Source organism: Homalodisca vitripennis, chromosome 2 (genome assembly GCF_021130785.1).
Source record: "Homalodisca vitripennis isolate AUS2020 chromosome 2, UT_GWSS_2.1, whole genome shotgun sequence".
In the NCBI taxonomy this organism is placed as follows: domain Eukaryota; kingdom Metazoa; phylum Arthropoda; class Insecta; order Hemiptera; family Cicadellidae; genus Homalodisca; species Homalodisca vitripennis.
In genome coordinates this window covers 86,822,480-86,834,693 of record NC_060208.1, presented here as the reverse complement: position 1 = coordinate 86,834,693, position 12,214 = coordinate 86,822,480, and the positions used below count along the sequence as shown (strand labels likewise).

Below are 12,214 nucleotides of genomic sequence, written 5' to 3'. Positions count from 1 at the left end.
ACACACACACACACACACACACACACACACACACACACACACACACACACACACACACACACACACACACACACACACACACACACACACACACACACACACACACACACACACACACACACACATATATATATATATATTTATTAATTGGATGTGTGTAAAATAAGTATAATGTTTGCCAATCAGGCGCTTAATGTTAACCTTACAATATTATAGAGAATTACCGATTGCTATTGTGGATCATGATGAATGTACAATAGGGAAGAGCGGGGCTATACCGTACAGTGATGCTAAACATTACACCCAGATTTTGCGCGCGCGCACACACACACAACAATACATTTACTCTTATACAGGAATTCGTCCTTCAGCAGTTGGTATTCTACCAGTTGGAAGCGGTCACACCGAGATTTGAAGCATGTCTAAGCATGACGCTGAGCGGGCCCGGAAACGTGTTTGTAGAAAGCTGCGACGGTGTCTAACGTTTCAGCGCCTGGGCGGAAATCTCTCGACAAATTAACCCGGATTTGACGGATGTTGTCTTTCGTGATGTTGAGATCGAGGTGACGTGGCCCCACTTCCCTTAATCCTTCTGCAAGGTTCAGGGCCGTACTTATCAGTAGGCCAGCTGAGACGGACACTTTAGACCCACTAGAAATCTCACAAAACACACGCACGCGCGTGCGCGCGCGCACACACACACACACACACACACACACACACACACACACACACACACACACACACATTACACACCAACGGCAATAAATTCCCAATTCTATTTATGTAGTATGTACGTATCTGGATGGATGAATCTATCAAAATCTTAAAAGGGAGTTGGATTTTTATAATGGCCTCTTATCCTAATTTGTATAAATTCGTGTAACTTGTGTGTAATTTCCATAAAAATAATAAAAATACACAATATATAATAATATCACATTGTGATTATGAAAGTAACTATTGCTATTCCACCGCGTAATAATATTCTGGCCACGCTGCTGTAAGTGTAGTAGCATAATGTTCCTGCGATAGCAACGATATAAAAGTCACAAACTGGAATACTCCAGGCAATGTATCTCCGTAATGTAGTTGAACAGTGTTGTGCACATAATAAACCTATGATGTTCCCAATAACGCTGCTGGGGGATTTGTGAAAAGTTAGATTAGTTGGTGTATTTCAGATACGCAAGAGGGTCGAGAAGAGAAGGTGCTAGATAGTCTGGAAAATCTTCAGAATATAAAATATTCTTAGAAATAAGATTACGAATAGGTTCAGAAAGTATGTTTCAGACGGTCAGGAAATATTATGGTTGGTTTTATGGTTATCCAGATTCGGTGCTGGATTCACCAATAATCCCAAAAAACCCAAGAATGTTGCAAACTTAGAGCTTTTTCTTATTGTTGTTTACAAAAGAACGCTCACACATGATTTAATTATAGTTTCGTTATTAAAAAAATGATTTATTTTCCATTAAAGTGGTTAAAACTCCATAAAATATGTTGCATTAAAATTACAAATTTATCCTCTTTATAACTCTAAGGTAAAACAATTTTAACAAAACTTTTTGAAGGGGGTCTTTTAAAGGTCCCAAAAAAGAAAAAAATCACCACTCTCCAAATTAAAAAGAGGGTCAGGATGATCTGAAAGTTGAGATTACATCTACATTGCAAATAAGAGTCAGGAAGTATTTTTCATGGGGCCAAGACAATCTATGGAAAGAAGAGAATCTCTCTCGATTAAAGAACATATATAGGCTATATGTTTCAGAAAGTTATGAAGCAAAGATTTTTCGAAAGCCTGAAGTGCTTCCTAAGGAGAATTTTCTCTAAATGTGTCACAGAAATGTTCCCGTCTTATTAAGATCTCTGGCTGCATAACTGAGTTTAAAAAGGCATAATTAATTGGTGTACATAACAAACGAAAGTAAATTTGCAGACTGAATTATGATGTTAATTTAATGAGGAGGGGGAGGGTTCTGGAGCACGTTTCTGTTTACGCCTGTGACTGCTCCTTGCCAATTTGGGTAGTAGAAAAGTAAAGAGGTATGTTCCATCCAAACAAAAAATATCATTTTGAAGTTGTAAAAATTGAAATAACCATGATTAGTAATTTACTCTTATTTCTGGTTAAAGTTCCAGGAACACAGCATATTGAATTGGTAAGAGTAACTACATTTTTTGTAAGAGAATAAACATTATTTACACGTTGTAAGCTATATAAACGGAAATAAAGAGAAACAGATATAAAAAACTGGAATAATAGAAAGTACGATTATATACGTCTTTTCAATACACTTAATCATCTCACAACGTTTTTTGACTCTTTAGAGAAAGTTGTGCTAGTTTACAACAATATGTTGAAACATTTGTATGCAGACCTAACTATTCAAGTAGCTAAACAATTTTTGATAGGTTAAAACAAACTTAGAAGGTACATAAAATAAGATTCAAAACTTGATTACTATATAAAATACTCAGCAAAATTTTTTAAATTTGACACCGAACACTATTGCAGAACTAGAAAGATGTTCCAGGGGGTTAGATTAGATTTTACGGATAAAACTGAACCAAGTTACTTACAAAAGAGTTGCAGATTTAATGAAAGAATGTCCAACCTCCTTCGAGTTTACGTATCAAAACACATGACGATTTCAATAGCTTTTATAATTTAGTGAATAATCTTCACGCCTTCTCCTCCATACTACTGCATGACGTGTGTGCTCTGCACATCCTTCACTATTGTTAACGTCCATTACTTCCAGCCTACGGACCCGGTGACAGTTTTATCTTCCATTGTTTCCCGACTCGCCTCCCAAATGTCTCCTTCTGTATAAATGTCTCGTAAATGTTCCGTAAATGTCGTTTAAACGGCTGCACCATCGTTGTCGAACGTCTTTATTCGATGGGAGGGCCACTTCTGTTCAATTGCTCGGGAATCTGGCGGGATGGAAATCGTTTTCAGGAATTGCTTTACACAATAAAATTTGTTTCGTGGCTGGCCACATGCAGATAGATTTTACTGTTACAATACCTCTAGCGCTTAAGGTCAAACAAACTAGTATATATTTAAGTAGTTTTCATCACTGAGAAAAAGTTGTTATTTTCGGTGAGGAACGGTGTTATATAAGTATATATATATATATATATATAATATATATAAGTATATATATAAGTATATATATATATATAAGTATAATATATAAGTAGTTTTCATCACTGAGAAAAAGTTGTTATTTTCGGTGAGGAACGGTGTTCAAGGTCAAGTGACACAGATATCGGAAATACAATTATGTGATTAAAGACAATTTAACTCCGTGTAGTGACCAACGGGTTTTATCATACGGGAAACAGCATTAAAACTTACTTATTTGATTCGATTTATATTACGTAATATTTAAACTTAGTAGTACTGCTAAGTATACATATAAAAAAGCTTTTAACTAAACAATAATACAGTTCGAAGTTAGCGTACTGAAAAAACTTTAATTGTGCGCCAGCTGATTTTTCTATTATAAGATAACGAAAAACAACCACTTTATAGACTAACTGTAAATACCTGTTATTTTTGCAGTATCATAATTGCAAAACATTTTCAACATGTGTTTCTTGCCCCCTGTGGCCAGAACGGTCTATTAGCTTATGCATTTATGGGAGAAAGTAAATTTGCCCATGACCAGTTTGTAAGAAAGTAAAAAGTACTCCACAACCCGTGTCGGATAACAGTCTTCGCTAAGGTTCAAAGATAACTTTCAAGTCTATGGTTTTTGGTTTATGGTTATGGTTATGGGTATAGACAGATAGAACGACAATGATTGCATGCGGAAAAGACATTTTTACACCCCCCCGTAAAAAAGAGAAAATATGTCAGCTTACTGAGTGACAGCTTTCAATAAACTAACTCAAGTTTCATGGTTGGACATTAACATCACAGAACTCTTCTTGTCTATGTAGAAATGAAGTGTCGTGCAAAATTTCAATTCTACAGATAGAATCTTTCTCGAGATATCTTCACATTCATAATTTTGTTCATGCAATTATGATCCATATCGTCGTCTACACGTCGAGTTACCACAAAATGGTGTTGTATGTGTTGGGATATTTAGACTTCATGTGTTAATATGTAACATTTTAAAATCTCTTATGAGTGTATTGGGTTTGTTTACAAATATTTTTATTCTGCTATTTTCTCGTTGACATCATGATTAACCATAAGAACAATGAGAAAATGTTCGCTAACGCTCAGTCAAAACTCGTATGTCGTTTGTTTTTGAAAAAAACGTGCACACAGACAAACTTACATAAATTAAAGTTGGACAACCCTGAAGTTAGATAGGCTTCACTAACGCTCATCCACTAAATATATATGATAATAAATGAATTGTTGTGTATTGAAGCCAAAACAGAAGATGGCGAAAAAATAAAAAGCCCACCACTACAAACCATAGGAGAACAAACAATACGTACAAAGGGGAATAAGTCAAGAACACAAAGAAGCTTGGATGATATATAACCCTTTATGCTGCTTGTATGTGTTAAAGGGGTGAGGCTCTATCTCCATACAATAACAGGATGGTGGAGGAAGACACTGAATAAATAAGTGTTGTAAACCGAAACCTACAGAGTCGAAGGCCATCTGGATGCCGACCGAGACGGCAGACTGACAATACTGTTGCCCTACTCATCGGACTACGTTATACTCTGGTTCTTACACAAACAAACTCAATATTATCGGATTTACTATTCAACAATCAACGCAAACTATGATCAATGTATGTGACGTAAATAATTTGAAAATTAATTTTATCTCCGCACTAAAAACTCTATTCAGGTCTCGTCATTTTTTTAACGTCAACAAAATAAGCGAAAAAACCTGATAAATATGACAGGAAAGAAGAGATAGGTGGTACCCATAATACTGAAATTTGTAAACACGTGACTCCTGCATACATAGCCTCTGCATCTTTGCTCGTCACAATTATATCATATATGCCGTATTTCGATAGCCTGCACTTGAGAACATTTTAAGATGATGTAAGATTTACAAGAATTGGTTCTCTAAATTTAAACAAAACGTGTTGCTGAGGATTAATGATAAGTTTTTGAAAATCTGAAAAGTACAATGAATACACGTGTACGCCTGAGTGCGGGCGTGAAATAAATACTATAGCAGCTGACAAAACAGTTCGTATTCGTATTACAGTTTTCAGGATTTGTAATTCTTTTAAGGGTATTCCAAACAAAAACATATATACACATCTTTAAATTATTGTTTTTATGAGCTGTAGTAAAAAAAATAAAAGTATGCCCATTAGAGAACCACTGACAAAGTAAAATCACCGTTGTACGTATATCCTTATTGAGTCTTGGTCCCAAAGGGCGGTTTAAGGATCTTGCGACACGGAGAAGCGAGGACAAGAGGACGGGGGCGAGAAAATCCAATTCCGCTTATCCTTCTTGTATTGAGTCACGAACCATTGTCAAAATGTCGTCTTTAATCGAAGCCCGGTCTTCTCCCTCTTATTTGCCCTCTTAACATCAACTACTTGACGACCAAGGGAACATCACCACCACACCGGCCCAGGAGATTAAAATTTCAATTTACTTTTCTGTGTACCCTTTTTAGTGCTCGTTCAAAAATGCGATTTAATTAACATTTTACCGTTACCAGAGCCAAACTAAAATATAACTTTACCGTATTTATCAGATTTTGTTTAATAATTATTAGTAAGTCCTAGAAAGGACAAAACAAATGTACCGGTACTCTATGCTGTGAGCGACTTATTTGCTTTACATAAACATAAAAATGAAATCACACACGGCAAACACAGTTTCCTATGTGAATTTAAACAATTTCACAATCCACTTTATGTTTTACACCACTAGTAGAAAAAATTATTATTACACGCAGTAAAACTTTCTTAAGAAACAAAGTAAAGAGGAGGGTTGTAATTCTCGAGCAAGCCGGCGTGCGCCCGGAAACTCGTTGTATGCTCATTATGCTAATGAGAGCCTACTTGGTTACTGTGTTATGGACTGCCTCAAGGGTCGGTTTTAGATCCACTATTGTTCTCCTTGTGCCAAGCGACATCTCTACACATTTAAGTGGACAGAGTTTCGTGGGAGAGATTTTCTTTCCTTATTTATAAAATATGTGTCTAAAAATAATAAAAAAATGTACAAATACTGTAACAGGTGCAATAAAATTTATTTATTCTACTTTGACAATGTTTGAACAGCTAATACAAAACAATTTTAGCAAACTTAACCATTCGAAGTGTTTTAAAAATATCTTTGCTAACTATATGCTAGATTACCGAGTGAAAGTTAAAACTGTTCAGCATTGGTTTTAACTATTTAAATAAAGAAATTATCTCAAAAGTGATAGATATATTATTATGTTTTAAAATGAAATAATTCATTTTGTACAAATTCACATCAATTATTATAAATTCTCGTCTGATTTCTAGCACTGTTCTTACCAATTAAAATATATTTTCAAGCGATGATTAGATGATATTTCATAATATGATGTCACACCATTTTGTCCAGTTCCATTAAAAAAACTCCAAGTTTATAAATTTATCTCAACAAATTAGACATGTTAGAAGAAGTTTTGGTATTTATTCAACAGAATTAATTAGAGGTAATCACTAAATACAAATATACTTATAGTGATAAATGCATATAGTAATAAAAGGTACACTTAAAAATATGCATACTCGGACCAGCGATTAGGAGGAGCGCTCCTTCCTAACACCGGAGAAAATAATAAATCTGACAAGAATATACCTTTAGTAATTGCGTTGATGTTCATTCAGTTTCATGTATTTTAAATTTTAAAATAAAATAAAAATAATTATTCTTATTTCTATATTAGGTACCGGTATTTGTGTTGCTTGGTTTTCATTGCATTGCCTGACCAAGACGAAGTCTCCCTAGATGACTTATAAGTTGTCGAGTAGGTTGTGCATTAAGTAGTTTAGTGTGATTTATATCAGAGTTGCTATAATTCATATTAGTACATTTCATTCAACTATTTAGTCAGAATCCTCCATCTTGTTGTAAAAACACTTTTATTATTATTTAATATGTCTTTAATTATAAAATAAACTATTAACACACACCTGCTTAAATTTATTGGTTTAATTAATACTTTTCAGATACTAGTACACTATAGTATTTGAAATAGATGTCCAGGAATAGATTTCAGTGTTTTCCGAAGAAAATTTCCAGTCATGCAAGTTTATCTATAAAAGAAAACGAAGTAGACATAATATTGTTCAGGTTGTATTGTAACTTTTATATATATAATTGAAAAATGTGCTAAACATATTTATCAAGATTATATTAACTACAAGCATAACCTCTTTAATCTTTCATTTATATCTCAATTTGGTCAACGTTTTCTAAACACCCTGTACCTTTAATCTACCCATCTAATCATTTCCCGAAGTTTTGCCAAAGTTATGGTTCTATAAAGAACTTTTATTTTCAGCAACTGTAAAGGACAGTCAGTTAGTCAGCCGTCAGTCATCGGTAGTTGTTGGATACAGTCAGACGAGCTGAAGAGACTCCCCGCAGATTCGCTCCACTTGTGCTACGTGCCGTTTTGGTGCATGAAAAACTGAAGTCATTCTCACGCTGGTTCGTGTCCGTTGATCCAATGACACTGTTGGCAACTGTACTAGATATAAGGAACAATACATTTTTGTTGATTTCAAGAAAAGACAAAGACAACAACAAGTAGTATTAAGGTTCATTTTCAGTTTCTATCAGTAGTACAGTAAGTATCAGTTTCTATTTTTTAACCGTATTTAGCACAGAAGTTTATTATATACATTACTTACGACATTAAATAGCATACAAGACAATTGTTTTATATCTCATGATAAGGAATTATACAACTTTGTATTTTCTTACAGCACATATATAATGGGGTCATACTATGTGTACATATTCTAATAATTTAAATTAGCTTTATAAATTACTACCTCAAATGTGGCATTAGTACTGAAATTAAGTTGGATAGCTTCAGTTTAATAAGTATCAAGGTGACAAAAACTTACAAAAGTAACAATGAAAGTATGCCCATGTTAGTAAATAGTGGTATGTAATGTGCAGTAAGGAGCACCAAGTATGTCATAAAAACAGTTTTTCTGTGTAATAAAAATGTTGTTAACATAAAAAGACTTAGGTCAGAGTAATATAACAAGCTAGATGATTATTTAGGTGCAAAGACAGGTATTATAAGTATAAACAGGAGTATAACGTTCACTTAAGGATCTTGAATTGAAGAAGTCGTTTACTATTTTAAAAGCTATATACTCAATGATACTCCTACGATAAACCCAAGTAAAACTAGATCGTATATTATACAAATATAGTAGGTCCTAAGACTGAACCCAGAAGGGCACCATGCTTTTACGATTTCCGTCAGGAAATATTCGACAACCAGTTGTTTAGATAATCTGAGTGGCTACCTCTTTAAGGAACAGCAACGCTTATACTAGTATTAATAGAGTTTGATTTTCGCAGTAGTGTTAATTACTAAAAAAGAGTTTAGAAAAAGGTTTAATATACTTTTATGAAAGTCGAACTCAAATTCTCTTTCTCTGAATCCAGAAGCAGTAACAACAGAGTAGCATGAAGAAAATTGTCCTTCTTGAATTCCCAAGTTTTAGTTCAGAAACCATTTAAAAAGAAAAAATGTCCAGTTGAGTGACTCGTTTTAAAATAACTTATGTGAAACCAAACTGCTTTACAAACTTGATCATCGATATACGGTATATCTGGCGGAGTCAAAAGGTAGGTCAAGCTGGCATGTCCCATGGTACAAACAACATTTACACTATTCTAACGCCATGTAGAAGAGGACTAGGAGCTATGAAACGTTACATGGCCATTGTTCATCCTACGTCAGTTGACAAGGTTGCCTCACTGTGGTGTAGGTGAGTCTATATCGATGTCACATGTTGGATGACATCACTCTGTAGAAGAGGTGTTGGCAGTCGGTATTAAGTATTGGCCATAAGTAGCGGTTTTCATCATCGATTACGAACGTCGCAAACTGTAGGAACATTGTGTGTGTGTGTGTGTGTGTGTGGATCCTACATAGTAATAGAATCGTAAAAGATATACGTTTTGTAAAAACCATTTAGAAATTACGCGGCTCGAATGAATCGCCATCTTTAAAATGGTCTTAGTATTTGATCATACATTACTATCAATCAATCATTTTTTATTGCAATAGACATGTATAGCAAACGTCACTATAATAACTAAAATTTTGTCCACTCTCACCATATCAAAATCACACTCATGCATACAATTCCGCATTCACTCATCGCACATCCATTCGCCAATTTCCCCACCTCCTCAGCCAAAGTCAATCTCCCTGTTGGGTGGTCTCCCAGTTAAATGCCAAAAACTCGACCACATTGTAAAATGCTTGTGACACTAAAAAGCTTTTCAACCGAGTTTTGACCGCCTGGGGCGATGGTGCATTTTTGATCCCATTGGGCAGCTTGTTGATGAAATGCACACCTGCTTGTGAGGGCAGGTGTTAATAAACCCCCGTTCTGTGTTGTCCAGTTCGGTAGGCTTCCCTGCCTCTGGTCTCATACGAATGAATGTCTCGGCCAGTTGTCAAGGCACACTTAGACATACAAAACAGCGTCGTTTCGCAAATGTAGAGACTAGACAGAGTCAATAGCTGCAAATGTTTGAAGGTTTCTCGGCAGGACTCTCGAAAATTCAAATGAGCGATTATCCGAACCGCTTGTTTTTGCAGTTTGAACACTCTCATCAACTGGTTGTTTGCACTGGCACCCCACAATACCACTCCAGGTAAGGTGGGGGTAGATCAAACCATAATATGCCGTCATTAGGACCTGAGTAGGGCAATATTTGGCTAAAGACCTCAAGACATAAATGCCTGAGGACAATTTTTTGCAAACATGGTCGATATGAACACCACTAGATTTCTTAAATTTGTTTAAAATTTTATGAACAACACTCCATGACTGAAATATGATAGCTTATTTTTGCAGCGTTTGTCTACAGTATTTAACCTTACTAATTATTACAAATGGCACAATATGTATACATGTTCTATACATTTCGTCAGTAAAATAGATTATAGTTCTCATCTGCTTAAACTTATACATTTCTAGCAACAATATACGTTGTTAACACCTTCACTGTGACACCTGTTATGTACTGACTTTTGCACATCCGGCTTAGCAGCAAATGTCTACCGCAGCCAACGCGTTAAAGACATTGTAAATCACAGCAAATTTAAAGTAAATTAAGGTTCGGCAGGCTTATAGACTCACCCAGACTAGCCTATACATATAGGCATCGGAATCTCGGTTGCAAACGTTCTAGAATATTAAAAATATTGGGAGAATAGCAATTTTCCTGTCTGAGAAGTAGCATGTTTTGTTTTTTTAGGTCTATATAGAACTAACAGTGGCTGTTAACGACGTAATGTAGGTGGAAGAATTGTGAATTGAATTATAAAGTGTTGATGAGACGGGTATGTTGTAGACCTTGTTATGTTGTAAGCAACAGGAATTAGAAATGACTCTGAGCAAAAGAACTCTGAGTCCAGTATTTCTAATGAAGATGAGACCATTCGTTATTAGAAATTCAGATAGATAAGAAAATTAAAATTAAGTAGTCGCTTAAATAATAATAATACAACAAAAACAATAACAGAGGACCTTTTAGTCTTCAAAAGTATTAGCATTGCAATTTGTTCATGACTGGACTCTTCTGGTGCTGCTTTCAAGCGCAATATGTTGCAACTCCAATGAAATACGTAGTTAATATTGCTGACGCCACTGTTATATATTGTTTTTATATTATTTTGGTCTGATGTATTAAATTTGTGTATATTAATTTATTATTAATATTGTTAAGTTTATATTTAATTATTGCTGATATTGTTAACTGGTCTATGTTGTCCAGTTATTTATAATTGTATTTATTTTTACACTATTTTGGCTATGTTAGTATAAGTATCTACTTGTAATTGTAGCAAATATTTTAACTTCTAGGACGGTATCTGATGCAAGTTAGATGTATAATTTTCTTACTTACTAACAATCAATCACTTGGCTTTGTTAATGCACCAATGATCCAATGAGTACAATGTACAGTACTAATAAATTTCCAAGTATTCCTTTAATGTAAAGGCATTGCCGTTTAAATAAATCATGTTTCTAGATGTTGTTATTTGGGCAAAAACGTTAGAATAAGATATTATATCTTTTCTTAATCATCCCTTTTTCCATTTTCGTTTTTCTGATTTACCAAAGAAAAATTATACATTATAATCCTAATATACTTAGTAAGTTTTTGGCAACTTTATATGGTAACTTACCTATTCTATCCACTTGTTCTTGACCCATCCGTTGAGGTTATTTTTGCTACGTCATCCTGTCGACTGAGCTGACAATAATTTATAATCGTGCATGTTTCTCGTGCCTTGGTATTGTTCTTTTGTTAGCAGCATGGTATTATTGTCACTATTGTCTATTGTAAACACGCCTAATTGTTTTTTGTTGATAGGTTATTGTCCCAGACTTGGAAGGAAAAGTGACGATATCATGATTGAAGATTTACAGTCATCGCCAATCATATAACGTCATGTAGGCCTACATAGTTTCTAGGAATGAAATTCTTCGACTAAATCAATTTTTTTAGTTCAAACAATCACAATTTATTGCATAATCACATGAAAAACCTCTCTAAACGAACCACAAAAGAAGAAAAACGCCAGTATTTTCTAAACTACCGGCCAACCGTAAAGTCTCAGGTTACATTTGATGCAACAGTGAAAACGGTGGAACATATAACTGACTGAGCGATCAGCTGTGGTTCAAAACGATTTAACAGCTGATCGTGATCTGTCGCCACTGCCGCTGTAATCTGTATTATCTGTCGGCGGTGTGGCGGACGTTGTCGCCGGACCATGACTTAGCTCTTATGACCCATGCGGTAATTTTAAATCCATCAATATCTTCCGGTTCACTTGACTGACAATCATCTAATTTTAAACAGGCAACTCGTGGATATTGTGAGACTTTGTGTTACTCTGGATATATTCACCGATATCTACATCTGCAGTTGAATTCTCTCTGATGCAAATACAAGTTTTACAGATACATTACAATATATATATATATATATATATATATATATATAT

The 12,214-nt window shown here is 34.7% G+C and overlaps 1 protein-coding gene and 1 long non-coding RNA gene across 3 annotated transcripts in view; both read right to left on the bottom strand.

Moving 5' to 3' along the window:
- LOC124354317 (brain-specific angiogenesis inhibitor 1-associated protein 2) overlaps positions 1-12,214 on the bottom strand; it is a 457,812-nt gene that overhangs the window by 40,321 nt on the left and 405,277 nt on the right. The window lies entirely within an intron of this gene.
- On the bottom strand, positions 7,129-12,048 carry LOC124354318. Its single transcript, XR_006921673.1, has 2 exons — positions 11,390-12,048; positions 7,129-7,250 (listed from the first exon to the last, which is right to left on the bottom strand). It is a non-coding gene; the product is annotated as an uncharacterized LOC124354318 (long non-coding RNA).